This window comes from Lissotriton helveticus, chromosome 4_1 (genome assembly GCF_964261635.1).
Source record: "Lissotriton helveticus chromosome 4_1, aLisHel1.1, whole genome shotgun sequence".
NCBI classification, from domain to species: Eukaryota; Metazoa; Chordata; class Amphibia; order Caudata; family Salamandridae; genus Lissotriton; species Lissotriton helveticus.
The window spans coordinates 193,993,381-194,006,056 of record NC_136063.1 but is presented as its reverse complement, the minus strand read 5'-3'; positions in this window follow the sequence as shown (position 1 = coordinate 194,006,056).

Sequence of the window (12,676 nt, the reverse complement as noted above, 5' to 3'; positions counted from 1 at the left end):
CGCAACACCAGCGGCTTGTCCGCTTATGTAAGGGGTGAGTAAACCTAATGTAGACCCACCCGGCGGCCACCAGGAGCGATGAATGCTAGCCCCCCGTACCCCTCTTACCGACTAGTCCTGCGTATTCGCTGGCGATATCGGTCTGCAATCACGAACCACACCAGGCCGCGCGTTTACCGTCCTTACGTCCTTATCAGTGAGTGGATTGCACCAGTAGTGCCGTTAAATGTCTGAAATAGAGATACGTATTACCACCATGTAATAACAAAGGAGGGCAGATTGTAGGGAAAAAACCCTGTTTAAAACAGTGGAGGCTTGCACCCCCCCCCCCCCCCCCCTACCACCCTGTTGGGATGTGCACTACTAAATCCGTTTAATTCAGAGATAGACAATTAAAATCTCCTTCCGGGACAGAATTATAGCCAACAGTGAATTCCCTACTTACTCACACTACGCATTCGTTAGCAGTCTCCAATAGTAAAAGTAAATGCAGCATTCAAAGATCTATAAACATCAATTCACTTTCTCTTATAATTGTAAAACAATTCTGCAGCCCGATTTATAAGAATTCCATTCACTTTTATCACACTTGTAAAACAGTTCCCAATTCACAATCCCTCTTTTTACCGATTGCACCGTTTAAATGGGGTCTCCCATCCAGGTGCTGCCCTGGTCGACCCTGCTTCGCTTCCTAACGAAAGGAAATGCACCAAAAATGCCCTACGAGCACTCGCATGAGGAAATAACACAGGCGCGCAGCGGGTCTTCAAACAAGACGGATGCAGCCTTTCCGGCCCCGCTCACTTCCCCCCGATGGACGGTAAACTGGACCCGCGCTCTACTTCTTGCCGCCGGTCCACTGCTCGTCCCTGCCCCCCGTGCCCGAAATACCTTATGCGGTCGCCGTGCGCGCCGCTTTAGAAATACAACCAGGCCTGGACAAAAGCGCCTCTGCTCCCGCCGCCTCTGCTGCCGGCTCGCGTCCTTTGGAGACGCTGATCTCCCCGGCGGCTGGCCCCACGCGGCTGGGCCGTTAATCTCGCGACGCGGCTGGCTCTTGGCTCGACGCGGCTGGCCTCCGTGTAGAGTCCTTCTAGAAGATAAAACACAAAATTCACGCTGTCGCCTCGCGTCCTCGGTGCTCCGCGCTGCAAATCTCCGGATCCGCTTCCCACCTGCAAAAGAAAGGGAAAAATTCAAAAAACAAAGAAGCCCCGAGCGCGGGGCACACCGTACTGCGGGGGAGCGTCCAGGGACAAGGGGGTCTCCTGGGCGCTCCCCGCCTCTTTATTCCCGAGGGGCCAGGCGGGGGGGCACGCCCCCCCGGCCCGCCCCTCCTGTAGCCCGCCCCCCCTGACCCGGATCTTCTACCTTGTATCCGGGTCAGGGAGGCCGCCGGCCAATCGGTGGTGGGTCGCGCCCCAGGGCTCGCCCCCACCACCGAGAGACATAATGGAGTATGGGGGGGCGACGGTCGCCGCGCCGCCATGCGTGCGGGGGGGCCAAGGGCCCCCCCTTTTCATTTGGTGTCTCCCTCATCAGATTCTGAAGAAGGAGGAGGGTCACGGAAGGCCGCAGCCACCTGCCGCACATGCATGCATTCCTGTATCAATTGTTCCAAGTGAGGGGAGCCCCGCAGCTGGTGCCTTCTGCATCTCCCTTTGCATTTCCCTGGGGCAGTGCGTGGCTGGGCTGTCGTTGCGTGGAGGGGAGTTCTGCTTGAACCAGGAGGAGTGCCGGAAATTTAAGGGAATATTTAAGGTTTAGTTCCTGCAATCTGCGTTTGCAGTGTGCGCATACAGGCAATCTGTAATTATCTGTTTTAAAACAGAGGATACCATTCTTACTGTTGGTTTGTGGAGTTTTTAGTAATTGCTGAGACAAGAATAAAAGCTTTGGAAAGTCAAGGCGAGGCTCATTACGGCAGTGAAAACCCCTTGCACTGTTTGGTACAATGGCTAAATCAAATCTTTCCATTATGACTCTATCATTGTGCTGACTTTGTATGGGATTTGATTTAGCCATGCTCAAACTGACAACTGAAATGCTGGTACTTGCTCCCTATTGTTGCACCTTAGCTTTTACCCAGGATATTTCTTTAGACATGATTATTGAACTTTAACTTTTTTAGCCATTGCAGTTGCATGGTTGACCACTTTTTGTGTTTTTCTGTAAAAGTTCAATCACGTTTGCTTTTCGTACTATGAATATACAGCATAAGTCACCGGGCATTTGAAATGAACCTTTTTATTATGGTTATATTTAACTAAACCATAAGTGATTTTGAGCACTGTAAATCCAACATAGAGTGTTATATAGAAGAAAAGCTTGTAATCTTATCCCTGTGGTGCAGGCCAGACTAAAGTAGGAAAAGTATAAAAAGAGACAAATAAGGGGCATCACTCTGATGCCTGCCCTGGACAGCAGTGAGCAACTAGCAGCAGAGCTGCTAATGCCATGTTTCATGGTAGGAGGCATATGTATGTGTTGGGAATTCATGCCCGGCAATGAGAGGGCATGAAGGAATGAAGAGGGAGCATAAACCAGCAATCTGTTTATGGTGCAAGATCCTCACAGAGCAATTAGATTCAGCATTAGCATCGTAATTTGTATTATAAATTATATCAATTTTATCAGAGGAAGAATATTAACTTAATAAAGGACTGGGGCGCCTGCACTTTTGTTTTGTTTCTTTGTTCTACAAATGAAGTACTGGAAGAAACATAACTCACCTTTTAAACAGGGCTGATTACACAAGCACAGTCCATTGCAGTCTTATGAGACGAGTATACTTACCATTGCAAAAGGATGGTCTAAAGAGGAAACGTTTTAACCCTATTAGTGAGGAGGATAAATCTATGTCCTCCACAGTAGAATGTGAGAGTCTTGCCCTTCCACTGATGCCAATAAATCCTTTTTGTGCTAGCATGGGAAGTATTTTCTGTCTATGTGTTGAGAAGCACACCCTGCATTCACTGTGAACGGTTACTGGGGGCATTCTCAACCCCCTGATCACCATGGAAGAGGCACCGTGGGGGAAGCGGGTGATTCCCTCTTCATAGTGGATCCCTGCTCGGGATTGCAGCAGGACGGTGATCTCTGAGCATGAATTCGATCACTGGCCGCCAGGAAGGTTTGGGGGAGCACAGCCTAGGCGTACTGTGATAGGTGATACGGCGCTCAGCAAGGGGCTGTAGGGGTGGGCATTTTCCTTTTCCAGGCTGTAATGCAGAGTGCATCTGCATGGAGAAGGGGGAAAGTGTGCATGACTGGTTTGGGCAGCTTGGGCCACCCAACAGTCATTTTGAAATTAGGAGGTTTGCACCCCGCTCCCCGTGCTCTTCAGCCCAACCCTCCCCCTCACACAAGCTACCGCAGCAGGAGGACAAAATAAAATGATGATAACATTAGTTATCTTCTTATTTTTTCCTTTCTGCTCCAAGGCAGTGGGGCAACGTTCCTCCGCCTTACGGAGGAGCCGACAAGGCTCCCTGCCACCCAGGCGCTTCCGTTGCATTAAAGCTGCCTCAGAGTGCAGTGTCAGTCAGCGGTCCCGCGTGACTCCTGAGCAGCATTTCCGAAGAGAGTCACGTATCCTTGTGCGCCTGGCTTGAAGACAAGCGCTAAGATGCTTGTGCACAAGCAGATGAGCTGCACCACAGAACACCACATTCACGTCATGCTGGGCAGTTATGGGATTTACCACGGATCCCGACGGGAAGCCAGAGCGTACAAAACTCATAATCCACATGAATGCCCCTTCTGTGAGCTCCACACACATGCACATGTCTGAGACGCTTTTTTTCCTCGGGCAGCAGTTTGACTAGAAAAACATACTTTGATGCAGACCGGGGGGGGGGGGGGGGGGGGGAAATAAACACGAAATAAGATGGCTTGCAACATCTGTTTATGCCAGGAGCATCATGTTTCTCGCGAACTACTGTTTGGAGACTGCTGCATTATATGAAACATATGGTATTTACATATAACAATTTTTTCCATTCAACAAACAAACATAAATTATTATAAACAGCACAGCCTTATGCCCAATGAAAATAAATATTTACAAATGCTCAGTTTTGAAGCTATAGAAGATTTAAATATGGCGCTCAAGAGCACATATTTCATTCACGAGTTCTTAGAAATTCACCTGTCAAAATTATGATTCAAAAATAGGTTCCAAATCTCATCCATTGATAAACTCTAACCCGAAAAATAAATATAAACGTTGGATAAAGAGAAAAGAAAATGTAAAACATAGTTGGTGATAAAAAAACAAGCATTTGCAATGCAATAGATATCGCATTTATGCAAGTTTAAGCTATTGGCATTTTAAATGACAATGCCTTTTATTTATGCTTTAAAAACAAAAACAAAAATAAAAGGCATTGTTAGTTGCAATGTCAATAGCTGAAACTTGAGTAAATGCGAGACCTATTGCATTGCAAATTCTTGTTAGATTAGTGAGTAGAAACGCTCCCTTTCAGCCCGCACTGCAGTTTAATTAAATGATCAAGCGCTGTGGCTAAAGTGAAAGCGGACCGTGCTGCAAATAAAAAAAATAGTGCTTACCGACTTATGAGGGAGACCTTGTAACGCCACAAGTAAAAGATCCAGTCCTCATGCGAGGTAACATGGCAACAGGGCGGTAACAAGGAGAGACTAACAAGCCTCATTATTAATCGGAAACCAGCTTTTACCAAGGACAATGACACCAGCCAATCAAAAATATGAGCAGAGAGAAGGCGAGACTTCAACAGCATACTCGAACTACTGCATGCCTCGCAAAGCAAGAAGCAAATGCGTGCTGCCGCTAGGCTCGACCTAAAAACACACATTGCTTAGAAATAGAAAAGGTTGAAGCACAACTCCAAAAGGGATGCTCTTATAGATCTGCAAAATAAAACTATTATATATTCTCTCCACCCCAAAACAATGAAAGTATTCCTAGCTTTCCCAACCACACTGTTCAACCCCACACCTCAAATAACCAATTATGTACTACTAATCACCCTCATATACAGCATATGCGCTAAAATACCAAACACACACAAATCCAGTGCCAATATACACTGATACATTTTCGAACAACCCATACAGTAAACTTAATTTACACCTAGCCTATCCATTTCAAGCACATATATTTAAAGTGTAGTTTCGTACCTGATGTGGCAAAATCGGAACCTGCTGCCATTACCTGACTTTTGAAGCGCAATGAAATGAATATAGCTTTTACAATGTACTTAAAGCTATTTTAAATTGCAGTGGAAAAAATAAAAAGAGGCTACAAATACATTGAATGTAATTTTACAATGTTTTTTGTTGTTTCTGTGAACAAAGTTGTGAACAAAGGATAGCATTTTCCGAAATGTATGCAATTTTTGATTGTACAAATAGAATAGTACAAAACGTGAACAAATTTAAAACAATGTTAACTGGTTTTACTGTTTATTTATTATACAATATAATTAAATAATTATTTCACATTACCTGAAATAAATAAATGCTTTGGGGCAGATGTACTTAAACTTTGCACCTGGTTTGCATCACAGAAGTGACACAAAGGGGCACATGTAAAAGCCTCTAATGCACTCAGTAACATCACTTTTATCGACGTTCCTGTGGAGATAGGGGCTTCGCCTTATTGACTTAACATGACTTAACGCTTCATAGTAAATAAGGCCCCCTTTCACGCTATGCTTAGCGTGAAAGGAGGCGGCAGTGGGTGTTGCAGTGGGCGCTCCACCGCAACACCCATTGATTTGGATGCTGTCGCCTACTTACAAGGGTGGCGGAAATAGGAGGTAGCACCAAAATGAAGACCAGGCAAACCTGGTCTTAAACAGGTGTAACGAGGAGAAATGCTTTATTTCTGCTCGTTTTTCCTTTTTCCATGTGTGCTGTCTTGTGCAGCACACATGGAAAAAGAAAAACGCCTTGGATTGTTTATGTGTAGGAAGGTTCCCTCTGCACATAAATAATCTTTTTTTAAGCAGCACACATAGAAGTGACAAAACGGCATTTAAAGATTGTTTATGTGCAGGAAGGGACACCTTCCTACACATGAGCAATTGTCCCCTGCATGCAGGCACACTTGTACTATGGTGCAAGGGTGCCTGCGTTGGCTCTAAGCTGTTAAACTTAGCGCCAGCAAGGCTGCACTATATTCTTGTAAATGTGGTGCAGCCTAGCATGTCTGAAATGGACGGAGTGAGGCGTTAGCCATGACAGCTTATGCTTCACTCCAGTACTTCGTTGTACGTATGGTCCAAAGTGTACAATTGGGATTTAATTTCTTTTGTTATATTATGTTGATTTGTGTAGCACACTAATCTCCCACGAGGGTATCCAAGTCCTTGGGCAGATGTGTAGGTGTGTAGGTTTTTGGTCCCCAACGTGCTTAAACAGAGAGACAGGACTTTAGCTTGCTGCAGAGCTCAAGAAGTGAGGAGGAGGCTCTGATGTGTTGATGGAGGTGGTTCCATGTCTATGGTGCGATGTATGAAAATTAGCGCCCTGGTATAGGGAGTAGCCCTGAAGTAATGCAAAGTAGTGCTCAAACTACATTGCATTACTTTTTTTTAAGGAGGCCTACCATGGGTGGCACACTAAGCTCTTTCTTTTTTTTTTATAAATGTTTTATTTGATGCATGATAACAATGTTACGAGTAGCACTTTAGTTTTCATTTATTTACAAGAACAGCAATGAAAGCAAAGAACAAAATTATACAGTTATTAGTTCACAGATTCATGGTAACATATGCTGTTAAAACCAATATCCTTTTTGTACAAGAAGGAAAATTATTTTGTGTCTGTAGCATTTCTGTAACATTTTGTCATGTACAGTGTTGTACATTTTTTAAACCGCCCTCCCACCCTGGGGTTGGCCATCCATTTAGATGCAGTTTATGTCAGGGGTGCTAAAGAGTACCAAGTCAAACATGGCTTAGGCCCCTACCCTTATCTCTCGAGCCATCTGGTCATTGGTTCCCAGACTTTTAAGCCTTTCAAGCTGGATCGAAGCTCTTTTTTTTTCATATATAGCTTTTTCAAAGTTGTAGTTTGTCACTAGTAATGTTAACCATTGATGATAACCGGAGGGGGGAGGGGTGGATCTAGCCAGGCTGAGGCTAAGGAAAGTTGATATACAGCCACACCAATGAAAATCAGCTGCTCTCCTGGCTTCCTTTGGATCTCCTGATCTACCCCAAGGCAGATCAGGGCTGGTGAAAGACTTATATCCCTCCCTAGCACCTCTTTGATAAAGTTTGTTATCTCCAATTTTAAGATATTTAACGTAGCCCAAGAAGCAAACATGTGATTGAGATCTGCCTGATACAGAGAACAGCGTGGGCATAAGGTCCCCTTCCCTGATCCCCATTTCGCAATCTTTTTCGGCGTACAGTAGATCAAAAAGCAAGTTTTATAACACTGCGCCCGAAGCCGTGCTGGTATTAAAAACTTTTTAGTGCTAGTTCAGTTGAGTGAAGAAATAGATCTTCTGACATATCAATTTCCTCTTTCCACTTACTAGCCCGCAGTCCCAAGTCATCCGGCATTAGAGAATTGAGGGAGTTATACACAGTTCCTATAGATGGATGCTTCTGCCTCAGATTATCTATAAATAGGATTATTAATGAAACCTAGAGGGCCGCCACATTTCTTACTTAGAAAGTCGCATATTTGCAAAAACTTGTAAAAATCCCTCCAGTCATGTTCATATTGTTCTTTAAGAGCTTCAAAGGAAACTATGTCGGAGAGAGAATAGAAATCACTGAGTTTGGACAGGCCTTTATCTAGCCATCTTTTAATTGTTGAATCTCTAAAAATTTCGGGCAAATTAAAATTGTTATTAATTGGTGAGTAATAATTCAAGCAGCCCAATCCTAGCATTTTACGGACCGCTTCCATGGTTTTATAACCAGCAGCCAGCGTCATAAAACGTACCTTTTTGTAATGCGAATCATTCAAAGACCTCCAAGTCCATCCCCAAACATCTTTGCCCATTATGAGTTCAATAGGTGTGGGTATGTTTCCTAGAAGGTTGTCTATTGGCTTGTCAGAAAAAATAGTGTGATTATGCAAAAGGGTGGCTGGCAATAATTGAAATATGCTAATTATGTAGTCGCCTTAGCTCTGGTTTAATGTTGTTTATCAGGGGGTCGATATTGCAGTCAACTAACTTTTCAACACTGGCCGTGATATCTACTCCCAGATACGTGGCCCTTTGCACCTGCCTAGTGTCGTCGCCCATACTGACATTCTTGCAAATAATCTGGGTTTTGGATCTATTAAGAGAGTACCCGGACAGAAGTCCATATCTTATCCCCACTAGTTCAAACTCCACCATAGATGTTTCAGGGTTAGAAGTTATAAGAGCAATATCGTCGGCATATGCCAATACCCTTGTTTCCCAGCCATGAGTGATAATAGGGCTAATCCTTTGATTGGCTTCCAGAACTCGTAAAAAGGGGTCGATGTACACAGCAAATACGAGAGTTGAGCTGGGACATCCCTGGCATGTACCTCAAGTTATTTTGAAAGTGTCAGTGAGTGCGCCATTTAGAAATAATTTTGCGGTGGTTTGAAAATATAGCATCTTAAATGCCTGTATAAATCGCTGACCTATCCCATCCCTTGACAGAGACTCTCATAAAAAAGGCCTTCTCTGCGTCAAGTAGAATGAGTGCTAAAGGGTCTCTAGAAATATGCGCTGCATCAAAGAGTGGGATGGTTCTCCTGATATGATCTAGGGTACTGCGTCCAGGGATGAATCCATATTGCCTTGGTGATATAACTTTGTGTAAAACCCCAGCTAGTCGAACCACTAGTATTTTAGAGTAGATTTTACTGTCCATATTTATGAGTGTGATAGGGCGATAAGAGGCGGGATCCAGAGCTGATTTGTGTTTTTCAAAAAGACAATGATTTTGTCTTGTTACCATGATTCCAGTGGTTTCCCCCCTTAAAAACATGTGTGAATAAGGGATATATAGCCTCTTTTAATTCTGTAGAGAAGTATTCAGCAGGACTATTATCTAAACCAGTGGCTTTACCGCTAGGGAGACTGTTAATACACAGCAGAGCATCTACCCACTGAGGAGGCTCTTCAAGTTGAGCCTGGTCATCTTGAGATAGCTGTTCTACAGAGATTTTGTTAAAATAAGTTGTGATATCGATTAAATGAGTTTTGGTGGTTTTGTGATATAAATCTTGATAGTAAGAAACTCTATGCGAATGCTTGCTGGGTCTGGGACTATAGCCTGGGTGGATGTATGATGTTACAACGCATACTTTTACCACGCCTACCATTACCACGCAATTTTTACAACGCAGAATCCATTACAACGAAGTACCATTACCACGCATGTATTTACAACGCATATACCTTTACAATGCATACAATTACAACATAAGTATTGGTAAGTATGTAATATTTGTTAAAATTTAATTTAATTAAAATTAATATAATGTAATTTAATTTAATTTAATTTAATTTAATTTAATTTAATTTAATTAAATTTAATGTAATTTAATTTAATTTAATGTAATTTAATTTAATTAATTTAATTTAATTTAATTTAATCAATTTAATTTAATTTAATTTAAATGTAATTATATTTAATTTTTACCCTGTACCCTTTTACCCAAAAACCCAAAACTGACCCTGAACCCTAAAAATACCCCTTTACCCAAAAACCCAAAACTGACCCTGAACCCTAAAAATACCCCTTTACCCAAAAACCCCAAAATGACCCTGAACCCTAAAAATACCCCTTTACCCAAAAACTCAAAACTGACCCTAAACCCTAAAAATACCCCTTTACCCAAAAACTGAAAACTGACCCTAAACCCTAAAAATACCCCTTTACCCAAAAACTGAAAACTGACCCTGAACCCTAAAAATACCCCTTTACCCAAAAACTGAAAACTGACCCTGAACCCTAAAAATACCCCTTTACCCAAAAAACTGAAAACTGACCCTGAACCCTAAAAATACCCTTTTACCCAAAAACTGAAAACTGACCCTAAACCCTAAAAATTCCCCTTTACCCAAAAACTGAAAACTGACCCTAAACCCTAAAAATACCCCTTTACCCAAAAACTGAAAACTGACCCTGAACCCTAAAAATACCCCTTTACCCAAAAACTGAAAACTGACCCTGAACCCTAAAAATACCCCTTTACCCAAAAAACTGAAAACTGACCCTGAACCCTAAAAATACCCTTTTACCCAAAAACCCAAATAATATTTTTAATAAAATAATATACTTACCAATACTAACGTTGTAATGGTATGCGTTGTAAAAGTACCTGCGTTGTAAATACATGCGTGGTAATGGTATGCGTTGTAATGGATCCTGCGTTGTAAAATATGCGTGGTAATGGTAGGTCGTTGTAAAAGTTGCGTTGTAAAGGTTGTATACCAGCCTGGGTAGAATCTTTCCCCGCAGAAATAATATTCCTAGTGGCTGTTTGTCTGGCCCTGATCGTGAGGTTATGTCCGACCTGCTCGCTACACTCATATGCCTCCTTTTTCCAAGTCTCCAATCTGTCTGCAGCCCTTTTGGCTATTACTTCCATGACCGCTAATTTGACTGACATTATTTTAATCAGTGCATCTGCAGGGTCGTCGCTGTCCCTGTGTGCCATGATGAAGTTTTCTTCTGCAGCCGTCAGTCAAGTTTGCAGAGTATCCAATAGTTTAATTTTTTTCCTATTTAAATCAAGGGAAAAACTTAGGGTCCCATTACGATGTCGGGCGAATTGCCTCCCCCAGGTTGACATGGCGGAGGCAATCCGCCCGACATCCACACTAGTTTCCCCCCGCCATATTAGTACCTCTGCAGATGGAAAGACCGTAAGCCGCTTTTCCGCCCAGGTCGCCTTGCGGCCGGGCAGGAAAAGGAATAATATGGTGGCGGTGTCTATCAGACACCGTTAGCCATATCAGGATGTGCATTTGTCAATGCCTTTCCGTGGCGGCAATGCCGCCAAGGAAAGGCATGCAGAGAATCCCTGCGGGGGCCCTTTGCGGGCCCCCAGGGACTCCGGGGGGTGGGGGGTGCACATGGGGGGTACCTATGGTACCCACCAGCAGTTCCATGCACATCATGGCAGGCACCGTGCGGTACCTGCCATGCTGTACATGGAAGTGCACACCATGCTTTCCTGCCATTGTGGCGGGCGGTGCTGAATGCACCGCCCGCCACAATGGTAGGAATGCGGGATGCGCCCGCCACTGTGGCGGGCGCATCCTAATGCTGGTGATGGGACCCCCGCCCTTATGGCGGCCGGTCCCTATTACCACGAGGATGGCGGCCGGGCAAAGTGCGTCCGCCATCCTAATGACCCCCTAAGTGTCTCTCCCCGTATTGCAGCTGCATCCCAAACCACTTCAATTCCAGTGCTGCCTAGGTTTTCCTTGATAAATTGGGAGGTCCAGTGCCTCATATATTTACAATATTCATCATTTAAAAGTAAAGAACGTTCAAAAGTCCAGCTAGCCATATCTCGGTTAACCACTGTGACCCCTCATAAATTACAGAACTAAGGGATTGTGATCCAACATAATGTGTGGGGTCCTTTCTATTGTACATATGTGAAGAATAGAGTGAGATGTAAAAATGAAATCTAATCTCACAAGCTTATTGTGTGGAAAGGAGTAGAAAGTGTGGCAGTGACCAGTGGGATGTTGTGAATGCCAGGTATCCGTGAGTGCCTGTTCCTGGCTTAAAGTCCTCAGGGCTTTGAAGACCTTGGGTTTCCTACCGCTGTAACTCCAATTTTTATCTGAAGTTATACTTTGATCAGCGGGCAGATTTATATTAAAATCACCACAGATGATAATAGGTAGAGGCTACTCAGCCAATTCATTATTCAAATAATCAAAGGTTGCCGGGTCATCTGTGAGACTGCCATAAACCGTACATATGGTGAGTGAATTACCATTTTTCCTGTAGCACTCTGTAATAACCCACCTCCCATTGTGAACAGCGAATTTGTGTATAAATTGAAGTGAGCATTTGTCGGAAAATATTTCCATCCCCGTGTCCTGGCACTTTATGTTGTAGCCCCTATTACTGTAAAACCAAGCAAGCCTAGAAGGTGGATCTGTGTTCTATCAATATGTGTTTTGTGCAGGCATAGGATATCAGCTCTAAGTAATCAAAGTGCAACAGCAGTATTGTGACGTTTCTTTGGATCGTTTAGGCCACAGACATTAATAGTTGCTATACGTAATTTGCTCATTTCATTGCATAAGGTTGTTCCAGTTCACATTCCCTCAGACCAAAGAAGAAAAAGAAAATTGAGCCATCACTCCTAATGCCAACCCACTCCCTGCCCCTTCCCCACCGCACTGGGACCCCCCCACCCACCACCTACCACTGAGACTACCAGCCAGGGTGAGGGCGTCTGAGCAATCAGGACCCCGTGACCCCCCCCCCGATCCGACCCCATCCTAAACTATACACACCATCTGTGCTGCAATCCTTTTATGTTCATTTACCCATTCTTAATATACCTCTATATATTTTTTCCCCTTTTATTAACCACCTTTCTTTTGAAAACTTTCGAAAGCGTTAGCCCTTGAGCATTTAGGCTTTTTAGTCTTTATTTATGTCTATTGTTTGTATTCTCCTGCAGGTAGGATGAGGGGCAAAACGTTGTCTTA